Raw genomic sequence first — 12405 nt, forward strand, 5'->3', positions numbered from 1 at the left:
TGAATAAAGCAAAAATATGAACAAAGCAAAAATCAAACCTAAGCAGTGTTAATAACTCACCATCTTAATATCTGTGATCCACTTACTATTTTCTGGTACCTTTTTTTGTGGGATAGGGTTTGAGACAGGGTTTCTCTGTGTAGCCTTGACTGTCCTGGACTCACTCTGTAGAGCAGGCTGACCTCAAACTCAGAAATCTGCCTGCGTCTGTCTCCCAAGTGCTTGGATTAAAGGTGTGCGCCACCACTGCCCAGCTTCTGGTACCTTTTAAAGGGTCTGGGTAAGTAACTTCTCTAGCTTTGCACTCTGCAGCAAATATACAGTTAGTGTTCTAGGTTATGGCTATCTCCACCCATGGCTGCTGTTGATCTTGCTGGTTATCCTATGGTACTTACATGCCCCAGATACTGGGGTACCTTGTAGCAACTGGGTTCTACCTATACCAGTAGCTTCTTCTAGCATGTCTTCAGGAAATCCATCCCTGTCACATGGTGACAAGACTCGGTGGCTGTCCATGATGTCTTCATGCCTTTATAATCAGTGCCACTTGGTGAATCTAGTCAGTTCAATAGAGAACAGAGTTATGACCTTGCCATTTTTGGAACATAGTTTCTGCATGCTGACTCTGAGGCATCACTTCCAAGAGACTTCTATGATGCTGGCCTCTTCTTTATCACAACCAATTGATTGTTTAGACCAAAATGGCCAGCATACATTATGCAACAAAGCAATGGTTTCACTTTAGTGGCTCTGGTATTTAAATTTCTGAATGGAAATTTTCTCCAGTATATTTAGGAACCATGAGGAAAGGGAATTCTGGAGGATCCTTCCTAAGAGACTGAATATAAATTACAATGCATTCCTCTTGATCTCTGCCTTTATATTTAATGAAAAATAAATGATAGATAAATGTAGAGAAAGTGAGACAAGAGAGATAGAGAGACAGAGAGAAAGATGTTAATCAACATAAATTTGAAGAATCTCTAGAATCTGAAGATGTTAACCACTATAGGAAATAGATCAGCTGAGAAGAAATTACTCACAAGTCATTTCAGAAGAAGCACTGGGTATCCAGCCTCCAAGTCACCACTTTTCCCTTCCTGTTTTCCACTTGTCTCACTCCTACAAAGCAGAAGAATACTCAGAGGCAGCAGGGCTGATTAATACAGATTGTTTCAAATCCACACTGGTGATCAAGAGCTAGATGGTCCAAATAAAAAGTGCAGAGGTCAATGACCATTATTGTTTCAAAGTTGATGCTGAGGATTGACTGAGAAATGTATTCTGGTAGCAATAGTAACAGCAAAAATATTTTTTGTTCAAGAAATCTGGAAGGAAAATGATGTTCAAATAAAAATCCAATAGCAAGAAATATTCCTTGCATGATTTCAGGGAAAGTGAAAGCTATACAGGTGATTGAGCCAGGGCCTTGGCTGAGAAGTGTTCCCCTGGATTTAGTCAGTTTTAATGTTCAGTATATCCAGTACCTAATATGGCCATGCCAAATTCAGTATGAAGGAAGGAGAGATTGAAGGAGGTGAGATTGGAACAGAGGACAGAGATGAAAAGAACAATGTGCAGGTAAGAACTAAGTAGACAGTTATTTTAATAGAGCTCTTTTCCAGTGGAGAATGCAATGGGAAAATGCTACAAAGGTGCTATACAGAGCAGCTTATGTCAGATGCTAATGCTATTCCTCTAACACCATCAAGGTGCTTGGTACTTCAAAGGGAAGGTGTGGAGGGGTGCTGGTTTGAGATGAGGATTGTACTTCTAGTGACTAGCACTATGTCAGGAACATGAGCTATGTCCTGCATCTATTCTGTCCTCAGCCTGTTCTAGGGTGCAACGAGGGACAATTTGATGGTCTTAGAAGATCAGATCAACATTCTAATTAGGGCACATAATATCATTGTTGGACCTTGCTAGCTTGGCTTGTGTGCAATAGGTCTAACCAATGCCAACAATGTGAGTCCCATTTTCAATGAAGGGAGTGGGGAGCTTTCTTCACCACCTGAAGACACACCAGCAGATGAACTAAATCCCTGCAGCACTGCTGGCAAAGCTGAAAAGAAAGTGGAATAAAGAAAGAGACATCTAAGAATTCTGATGCTAACAATTTTTTTTTTTTTTTTTTTTTTTTGGTTTTTCGAGACAGGGTTTCTCCGTGTAGCCCTGGCTGTCCTGGAACTCACTCCGTAGACCAGGCTGGCCTCGAACTCAGAAATCCACCTGCCTCTGCCTCCCAAGTGCTGGGATTAAAGGCGTGCGCCACCACCGCCCGGCCAACAATTTTTTTTTTAACCACAGAGATTTTTGGTAGCATGTTCAGTCAACAAATCACCTGGTTTCAAAAAACATCTTGAAATTTCCACCAAAGCTCTAACCAGGTACACAATGTGGGCAGACATACCTGGAAGTTCTTTGTGATGCTCTACTGGATAGAGAGGATGGTGATCAAATGCCTTCAAACAAGCTGGCGTTGAAATCACAGAACATCAAATTTCTTTCCTATGGGCAATCTTTAATTTCTTTCCTTAGCCAACCAATAAAGCTTTCTTTTGGAGAATCTGCAATTGGAAATATGAATTCCAGAATATCTGTTCAATGAAGGTTCTAGCTTATTATCCTTCTCATCCTATTTCCCTAAAATCCAACCTTATACTTGTACCCAAAGTCCTGTCCTTACAGGAATTAGGTAACATCAGAAGTTTACATACAGCATAATACAATTCCTCATGAGTAAAACCTGTAAAACTCATGTAGATGGGGTTAAAGTGAACTGAGTTTTTTATTAGTATATAAACAAAGATGGTTTGTCAGGAAATATCATGAGGTCCATTTTTACTGCATTTCTAAGCTTCTTCTTCAGGAAATACCACTGCAGAGGATTAATTTCCTCCAGGAAAATTGGAGAGACCCATATGGCAGGGATATCATGTATAGTCAGGAATCTTCTGTGCCATAAGCTTACTACTAAAGTCACTGATAGAGATTTTCTGATAATTCATGAAGTCAGAATTTATTGAATAACAATAAATCCCAAAATTTAATACAAACATAAAAAATCAGTTTTGCTGATGTAGACCCAATTTTCTGAAAAGTATGACAATTACATAGAATGGGTTTTTAAAAATACTATTTTATTAGTTTAGTGTTTGAATACATGTTTACGGAGCAGATGCTTGCAGGTCCTGAAAAGCCAGAAGAATGCTTCAGTTCCCGTGTGACTAGTAAAACAGATCACCGTAAGGAGAAAAGTAGGTGAAATCGAACTGTTTCTATGGAAGAGTAGTCAGTACATTTAACTGCTGAGAAATCCATTAGGGAAAAAGCATTTTTTAATGACAATATTACTAGTATTAACATTCAGCCTCCTTAAAATTGTAACATAAATGTTTTGAAATCCTCTATCATCTTTGGAGAATGTTGCAGTCTAAACAATTTTGTCCACAAGTTGAGGATTGAATGCAAAAGCACAGAGACATATAATATTTCTAACAGAAAAGAAAAAGTATTTTCCTCATCTGGTGACAGTGATAGAAAACTATGAAAAATGTTATATGAAATATGTCCTAACATTAGTGGCTCTATGAGGAAATTTTTGACATACAGACAGAAATTTCAAAATGAATTATTGACCATTTTCATAGAATTTGTATCACTCTGTGTTATGAGGACTGTAACATAGTTCTTTTCCCTAGATCCTCTACTCCCCTGGCTAGCTCTTACGAGTGAGATAGATCCCACCATACCTCCTTACTAGTATCAGAAGTTCCAGTGAAAAGGAAAGTTCAAGTAGTTTGATTTTTAATTTTAATTTCTGTATGCTGATATTGAAAACCAGATGAAAACATATTAATTTTGGTAACTCACATTTGATGGTAAGATTTATAAAAATATTACAGTTGTTCATTAGGAATGAGAGATATATTTGAAAAGGAAAGATTTTATTAAAATAAAAAAACAAATTATTGGAATGACACTGTTAAACACTAGAAGAGCTTTTGGCAAAGAAGTACAAGCTTCTAGAGATTGATTACTGAAAGTAGAAGAGAAAACAATCATAACAGAAACAAGATTTTGTTCCACCTTCTAAGTGGGATTAAAGCATCCATACTTTGGTCTTCCTTCCTGTTAAGCTTCATATTCATGGGAGTTCTGAGCTTTTGGGCTAATATTCACTTATCAGTGAGTACACACTATGTATGCCCTTTTGGGTCTGGGTTATCTCACTTGGGATAATATTTTCTAGTTTCATACATTTGCCTGCAAAATTCTGAAGTAGTCATTTTTAATAGCTGAGTAGTATTTTATTGTGTAAATGTACCACATTTTCAGTATCCATTCTTCCATTGAAGGACATTTGGTTGCTGATGCCAAGAGGTGCTTATTGATAGGAGCCTGGTATAGCTGTCCTCTGAGAGGCTGGGCCAGCACCTACTAAGACATATTCAAATACTCACAGCCAACCATTGGAATGAGCCTGGGGACCACAATGGAAGATTTAGGGGAAGGACTAAAAGAGCTGAAGGAGTTGCAACCCCATAGGAATATTAATTAACCAGATGCCTCAGAGCTCTCAGGGATTAAACCACAACCAAGAGTATATATGAGTCAGTCCATGGCTTGGCTATATATGTAGTGGAAGACTGGGAGGGGAGGCTCTTTTTCCTGTGGAGGCTTGTTGCTCCATCAAAGGTGAATGCTAGAAGGGTAAGGCAGGAGTGGGTAGGTGAGGGAGCATTGTCTTAGAGGCAAATGGGAGGGGTAATGAGGAGGGGGTTTGTAGAGGAGAGACTGGGAAGGGGGACACTGTTTGAAATGTAAATAAATAAAAATAAAAATGCAGAAACAAGAACAAGAACAACAACAACAATAAAACACTTAAATGTCCTAAAATGACATTCTTTCCATAATTAAATTTGTTCAGGATATTTTTAGGTTATGTACACACTTTCACTTGAAATTCTATCTTAATAAGAACCATTTTTCAATGAGAAATAATCTATTTCCATGCTCATCTGAATATGTTTCTCATCCCTCTTCTTTTCAAGATGATGTCTCATCACTCTGATCCTTCTTGAGACAGACTTTCTCAGTATTCAATAATTTTCCATCCACTGGTCCTTCACTTGCTCTTTTGTCATAAATGAGTTCCAAAGATCTTAGGCTATACTCTGATATAACCAAAATGTCTCAAGAAGACTATGCTTAATTTTCTTTTGCTATCATAACTAACAGCTTCACTGATGGTCTAAAATTAGTAATGAATATTGAAAAAAACACAACCTGCTTAAAATAATTGAGAACACACATGCAAATACAAGGTAATTGGTGTAATACTTGAAGATGAATTATGTGGCACTAAAGTAAATAACTCCTTTAAAAGTTTGTCACTCATTTTTTGGATTAGAGTCATTTTTGCAGAAATATTGACAAATGGCAGGATTCAAACATTCTGTGTTAGACTGCCACATTGTATTTAAGGAATCAGATTGAAATTATGTTTTTAGAAAGCCTACAAACCTATTAAAAATTCCATGCAAAAATTTCATTTTAAACTTGTGTCAACTGACTCCTGATTTTTTTAATTGGTAAATTAATACTGAACACTTTGTGTCATTATTTACAAAAGCAAAACTTTTGCTAGTACACATTTGTTAATCTATATCTGAGGAAAAGAAGATTAAGATAAAGTGACAGGACTTGTAATATCAATATTATTGCAAACTCATAATTCTAATGATAAAATCCAATACCTGAAATGTGAAAAAGCAAAGCATGTGGTTATACTCCAGTGACCACAGTAACTTTAAAAAAGGTGAGTGTGGCTTTTATGTGTGGCCCCAGGGAAAATTGAACCCAAAAGGAACTTTAGTCCTTGTATTTTCACCATATTTTCTCTTACCAGAGGCACGAGTACTGTGGAGTGGTTTTTATGACTTGTATCCTATCACATGTCTACTGACTGGCTCAGGTCTCTGCAATAGGATCTTAGTTTTGGTGGAGGGAAATAGACATAGAAGCTTTAATATGAGTTTTTATCAGTTGGTATTGCCTAGGAAGCATCTTTTGTGATTTGCTCTATTTCTAAGTGTACTCATTAAAATAGTCTAGTAATGAGATTAAAAAATAATTGTAACAAGAAAATCTAAAGCACCCTTTCAATTAATTCATTCCGAACCAATTAATTCACTGATGGCTGCATCACCTAGCCATTTTGACAGGGTTTGTTCCGAGTTTTATTGTAACATGTTATGCCACATTTAGTTGACATATCCCTTGGAAACTTGCTCTTTTTTGTTTTTGTTTTTATTTCATTTGTTTGGGTTTTTTGAAGGTTAGTTATGTTGGAGGAGTGAATCTGGATGACAGGAAAGATATGGGAGAAGATTGCATGGAAAGGAGAGAGATGAAACAGCCCAGGATATATAATGAATGAGAGAAGAATTTAAAAACAAATAATAGGAAATCTTAAATATAAAACAACAGAAATTTAATACCACTAATACCAAAGAACAAGACTTCAAAGTTTTGGTTTAAACCCATGCTTTTTGTAAGTATATATGAGCCAAAAAGGACACTCTAGAAACATAATTATGTTTATCCTAGGAAAGACTTAACTTATCAGCTGTTAGTAGGAAGTTACATAGCAAAGTGCTCAACATCAACAAGCAAACTAAATAGACCTCTTTTAGTGTTGGGATACAGGTTGAAGACTTTGATAAGCAATAAATCTATGAGGAGCAATTGAAGACTGGTTGACATAAGGAGTAAAAGTTTTGTCCTACATGTAAAACAAAAGAAACCTAAAGAGGGATGGCCTGTCTTCCTGCTGGAGATCGGATCTATATGGTCTTTCTCCCTACTGTTGGGCATTTCATCTAAGATCTCTCCCTTTAGTTCGGAGAGTCTCTAACCTCCCAGGTCTCTGGTACATTCCAGATAGTCCTCCTACCTGCGGTTGCCTGTTTCCATTCTTTCTGCCCTCAGGGCTTCAGTTCTGTTCTCTCCACCCAGTACTTGATTATGTTCCTCTGTTCCCTATCCCACCCAGATCCCCCCTTCCCTCTCTCTCCATTCCTGTGATTACTTTTTTGTAAAGGTTTCCATCAATCTTCCTGTTTTGTTGAAAGCTAGATGGCGCTGTGAACACAGGTAATCACTCCTTCAAGCATACCTTGGTTTGAGGTTTTAAGGGCAAAAATGAAATCTGTGTAAAGGATCTGTGAGTACTGAAGGGACTTTCTGCCATGAGAATACAATTTAATGGCAATTTCCTCTGCAGTAGACTGATTTCCCTACTATCATATTTTGTATTTTCCCTGTTAAATACTGCTCATGATGCTTAGCACTTCATAGTTTCTCATCCCCTACCTATTAACTACATGTTGCTTAAATTTATTAACAAATTTGTATTCATAATCTGGTTGGCTTCTTTTATGATGATGAAATCAGAAAACTGTGTGCATGTGTGCATGTTTGTGTGTATGTGTTGAAATTGCTTAATGTCTTTATCTAAAGTATGTTTCAAAGGTTTAGAGTGCTCTAATTGCTATGGTTTCTCTCTGAATACTAATCTTTTCATTGTCTTCTGTACCTCTAATTTCCATGTCTTTCACCTACTTATCCTTTTGGTATTTAAATATAAATTCTTTCCTCTAATTACCCATAATTAACCATTCACGTGCTGGTTTCACTTAAAGAAATGTTCAACATCCTTAGTAATCAGAAACATGCATATTATAACCATGTTGAGATTTTAGTTTTCACTAATCAGTATGGCCAAGATCAATAAAACAAATGACCATGTATGCAAGTGAGGATGATGAGTACGAATAACCCTTATCCACTGCTGCTGGGAATATAAACTTGTACTGCCACTTTGGAAAACAGTGAGGTTTTCTGTTGTGAATCTTGGAGTGTTGTACCTCAAGGTCTGGGTGTATCATTGTTAGGCATATATCTAAGGGAGGCCATATCATATTATAGAATTCCTTACTAGCACCTATTCATCGCTGCTGTATTATTCACATTAGTTAGAAATAGGAAATATCCTACCTACCCATAGTGGATGAATTGATAATAAAAATATGGTTTACTACAAAAAAGGAATATTACTGAGTTGTAAAAAAATAAAATATACCCAGAAGAGGTTCTAATATGTAATAAGGACACATGCTCCACTATGTTCATAGCAGCCTTATTTATAATATTCAGAAGCTGGAGAGAACACAGATGTCCCTCAACAGAGGAATGGATACAGAAAATGTGGTACATTTACACAATGGAGTACTACTCAGCTATTAAAAGCAATGAATCATGAAATTTATAAGCAAATGGATGGAAGTAGAAAATATCATCCTGAGTGAGGCAACCCAGTCACAAAAGAATACAAATGGTATGCACTCACTGATAAGTGAATATTAGCTCAGATGCTCAGAATACCCAAGATTCAATTTTAAAAACCACATGAAACTCAAAAAGAAGGAAGATCAAAGTGTGGATATTTTGGTCCTTCTTAGAAGGGTGAACAAAATACCCATGGAAGGAGTTACAGAGACAAAGTGTGGAGCAGAAACTGAAGGAATGACCATCCAGAGACTGCCCAACTTCATTCATCCCATATACAGTCACCAAACCCAGACACTATTGTGGATTCCAACAAGTGCTTGCTGACAGAAGCCTGTTATATAGCTTTCTCCTGAGACGCTCTACCAGTGCCTGATAAATACAGAAGTAGATGCTCACCCCCAACCATTGGACTGAGCACAGGCTTCCCAATGGAGGAGCTAGAGAAAAGACCCAAGGAGCTGAAAGGGTTTGCAGGCCCATAGTAGGATATGAACTAACAGTACCTCCAGAACTCCCAGAGTCTAAACCAAACCATTAACGAAAGAATAGGAGTCATAGCTCCAGCTGGATATGTATAACAGAGGACAGGCTAGTCAATCATCAATGGAAAGAGAGGCCCTTGGTTCTGTGAAGGCTCTATGCCCCAATCTAGGGGAATGCTAGGGCCAGGAAGAAGGAGGGGTGGGTTGGTGAGCAGGGGGAGGGGAGAAGGGATAGGGGGTTTTCAGAAGGGAAACCAGGAAAGGGGATAACATTTTAAGTGTAAATAAAGAAAATATCTAATAAATAATTAATGAAACTCATAGTTAAATAGATGGCACAAAAAATACCACAACAAATCATTCTGAGTTACCCAGAACCCCAAAGACAAATATAGTATGTATTAGCTTATATTTGGATATTAGCTTTTAAGTCTTGACAAAGGCATGAAAAAATTAGGATGGAGGGAATGATTTTCTTAGGATTTAGAAATAATATAAATAATTCTGGGAATATTCGGAGGTGATGTTGGAATAGGGGGTATTAAGTGGAAGTTGGAGAGTGAAGAGAACAAAGTGGAATTCTAAGGGTGGCAGCCAAAACTATGATTAGTCTGAAAGCTGCCACAGTAGACTTAATATATATTACATCTAGGGGGTGTAATATATAAAAAATCAAAAGGAATAACCCAATAATGGGAGAGAATGGCCCAACTAGACATCTCTTGCCACCTTCTAAAGCCTTTACCTTCTAAATAGTGTTTGTGGTACTGAAAAGTATTCTGCATGATTACTGAGGGGAAACTTAAATACCAACCCAGTTCTATACTATTGATCTACTACACTCATCTGCCTACAGGATACACTACTGTAACAGTGGCCCCTTCGAGGGAATAAGCAATCACTATATGACTGGATCTGAGAACTACACAATGAGACAGACCACATATCTGCCATTGTTCTCATGATAAAATACCAGTGTCTAAGGCAAGGTACTCTTGTTTGCTAAAAAAATGTAGCAACAAAATGTCTTTTAATAACATTCTGTTATTATACCCCTTGATCAGTATATTGCTCCAATGTCATCAGAGAAGCTAGCATATACAGGAGATGGGGCCAGATATATAGACCCATATCTGGACAATATATAGAGTGAAAGACCATGATCATCCTCTCATTAATGAGACATTGTCATCGAATTTCTTCTTTCATGGCTCAGGACACACTTGTAGAAAATATGATAGAAATATTGTATGGCACAGTGGTACTGGGAGAAATATAAACAAGGCAGCAATAATGTCCAGATATAACAGTACTGATACACATATAAGCTTACATAAATGATGAAGGTCTGAAGGCATGCACAGGTATTGCAGGTCAAAATTATTTGGGGCACAACCACTAATATCAAGAACTGAATATGATCTCCCTCACTAAGAAGCTGTCTCCATTTGACAAATTCTCCAAAATCAAAAACTGGTTAGGTCCAGTACAGTCTCATTGGGAGTAGAATCCACACTCAAGTTCAGGCTTCATTCCAAACAATAGAAAGACAACTTCTGTAAATCAATGGTAATTTTGAATTATTTACTTTTGACATATAATGTACTGTATTTTTAACCATGCTGGCAATTTTCTCATACATTATAACTCCCAACTTAGTACTTTCATGGGCTTTTCTGTGTGAGAATGTATCTCTGTGTCTATGTGCTTCTTGTGCTTTTTCTTATCCTCTCTGATTCCTTTGGTTGTTGGTTTTATTTTATTCTGGTTAGTTTTTCTTTTAATTTACTTATATGTTTCTTAAGAGGCATGGAGAGAATATGAGGAGTTAGGTCATTGTGGAAGTGGAAACAATCAGGGAGAACAAAATGAAGGGAGATTAGAATATATTGTCTGAAAAATCTATTTTCAAATATTAGTAATTCAAAAACAAATACAAATTCCATATTCATTCATCTTTAGGTATTAAAATTTAATTAAGCTACTCTTTGGAGGATACCTTTCCATTGGACAGAGGAAAACTTGTGAAAGTCAATTCTCTACTTCTTGTCTGATGCTTTCCTGGATGGAACTCTGGTTTTAGGCATGGCTACAGTTGATTTTACCTAGCCTGCCAACTCACTGGTGAGTCAAATTAAATTTTCACTGAAACATTCCGGTTTCAACCCAGGAACTTTAACACACTGGGCTTACTTCCTATTGTGAGCTACACCCCTTTGTAGCAATGGTTTTGAAAAGAGTAAAAGTCATTTGATCTTATATGTACTGTTCTTTGGTTCAGGCCTATAATATGAACTGACTGCTATATATTTTACTCCATTTATGTCTCAGATAAATTATTTTTTGTTCATTTCTCTCATGATTTAAACTCAGTTCTTTTGGTGATTTTTGATGCATTGTCCCAAACGACAGCCTAGGGTTCCTTGTAATTAGTGTATTCTAAGGTGTCCTCAGACAGGTACTCCCAGTTCATGTCTCCCAACAAGGGATTACAGGTCATACTTAACATGTGACAGTCGTGGTAACTTCCATCTACTTTTTCTTGTTTGAAAAAGTCAGTCTTTAAAGAAAAAAATAATGAAATTTACAGGTAAATGAATAGAACTAAGAAACATAATACTGAGTTAGGTAGCCCAGATCACCATGACAAATATGTTATCTATTTGCTTATATACAGACATTAGCTATTAAGTCCATATACCACCTGTAAGACCTGAGAGAATGGGTTCAGAGTAAGGAACTAGGAATAATAGATAGGGCTTCTTAGGAAAGAGAACTTAAATAGATTGATATGCATGGATGTGATGTGGGCTGGAGAGGGAAGAACAAGAAATTATCATTAATTAAGAAGTGAGTAGGGGAGAGAATATAGGGATAGATAGTTCAAATTAAGGTCCATTTGATGGACAGTTTGGAAACAAACAGTAGATCCTTTATGAATGCACACATACAAAGGTAATTTAAATGAAATTGCTAAATAACGGGGGAGATAGAGGTCCAACTGGACATCTCTATTACCTAGTTGTATGATAGAGGTCCGACTGCATATAGGTATTATGACTCCTATTTCCCACATCCTTGAGATAGTCAGGTAGCTAGTGTATAAATTACAGATCAAATATCCTCTCTTGCTATGAGGATAAGTCCATTAAGCACCTAGAATTCTTCTTTAGGCAACTGAATCACACCCAGCACTACAGCCCCAGACAATGATGTATACACTTCCTTATTTGCTCCTCTTATTTGTTCCTCAAGGCATATATAGCACTTGTTACCCTCAAATAAAGGAGAGATGTTTCACTGAAAAGTATGTCTGAAGGAGGCTATTTCTCCTTTCCTCATGCCAGTCATGTTCCTGTCTAAACCAACTGGCCCAACTAAACTTTATTTCTTTTAGTTCAGCCTGGTATACAATGGTTCCTACACACCCTAAAGGAAAAAGAAGAATCGGGCCTATAGATAGTTGAATTACAGAAGAGATAAGAAAAGAATGTTATATGGGAAAAGATCTTTACCAACCCTATATCTGATAGAGGGCTAATATCCAAGGTATACAAAGAACTCA

General features: G+C 37.0%; 1 long non-coding RNA gene across 1 annotated transcript; it reads right to left on the minus strand.

Moving 5' to 3' along the window:
* Positions 1–292: 292 nt before the first annotated feature.
* On the minus strand, positions 293–2550 carry LOC116100542. Its single transcript, XR_004122620.1, has 3 exons — positions 2414–2550; positions 1044–1122; positions 293–556 (listed from the first exon to the last, which is right to left on the minus strand). It is a non-coding gene; the product is annotated as an uncharacterized LOC116100542 (long non-coding RNA).
* Between the last annotated feature and the right edge of the window lie 9855 nt (positions 2551–12405).

This window comes from Mastomys coucha, unplaced genomic scaffold, assembly GCF_008632895.1.
Source record: "Mastomys coucha isolate ucsf_1 unplaced genomic scaffold, UCSF_Mcou_1 pScaffold21, whole genome shotgun sequence".
In the NCBI taxonomy this organism is placed as follows: domain Eukaryota; kingdom Metazoa; phylum Chordata; class Mammalia; order Rodentia; family Muridae; genus Mastomys; species Mastomys coucha.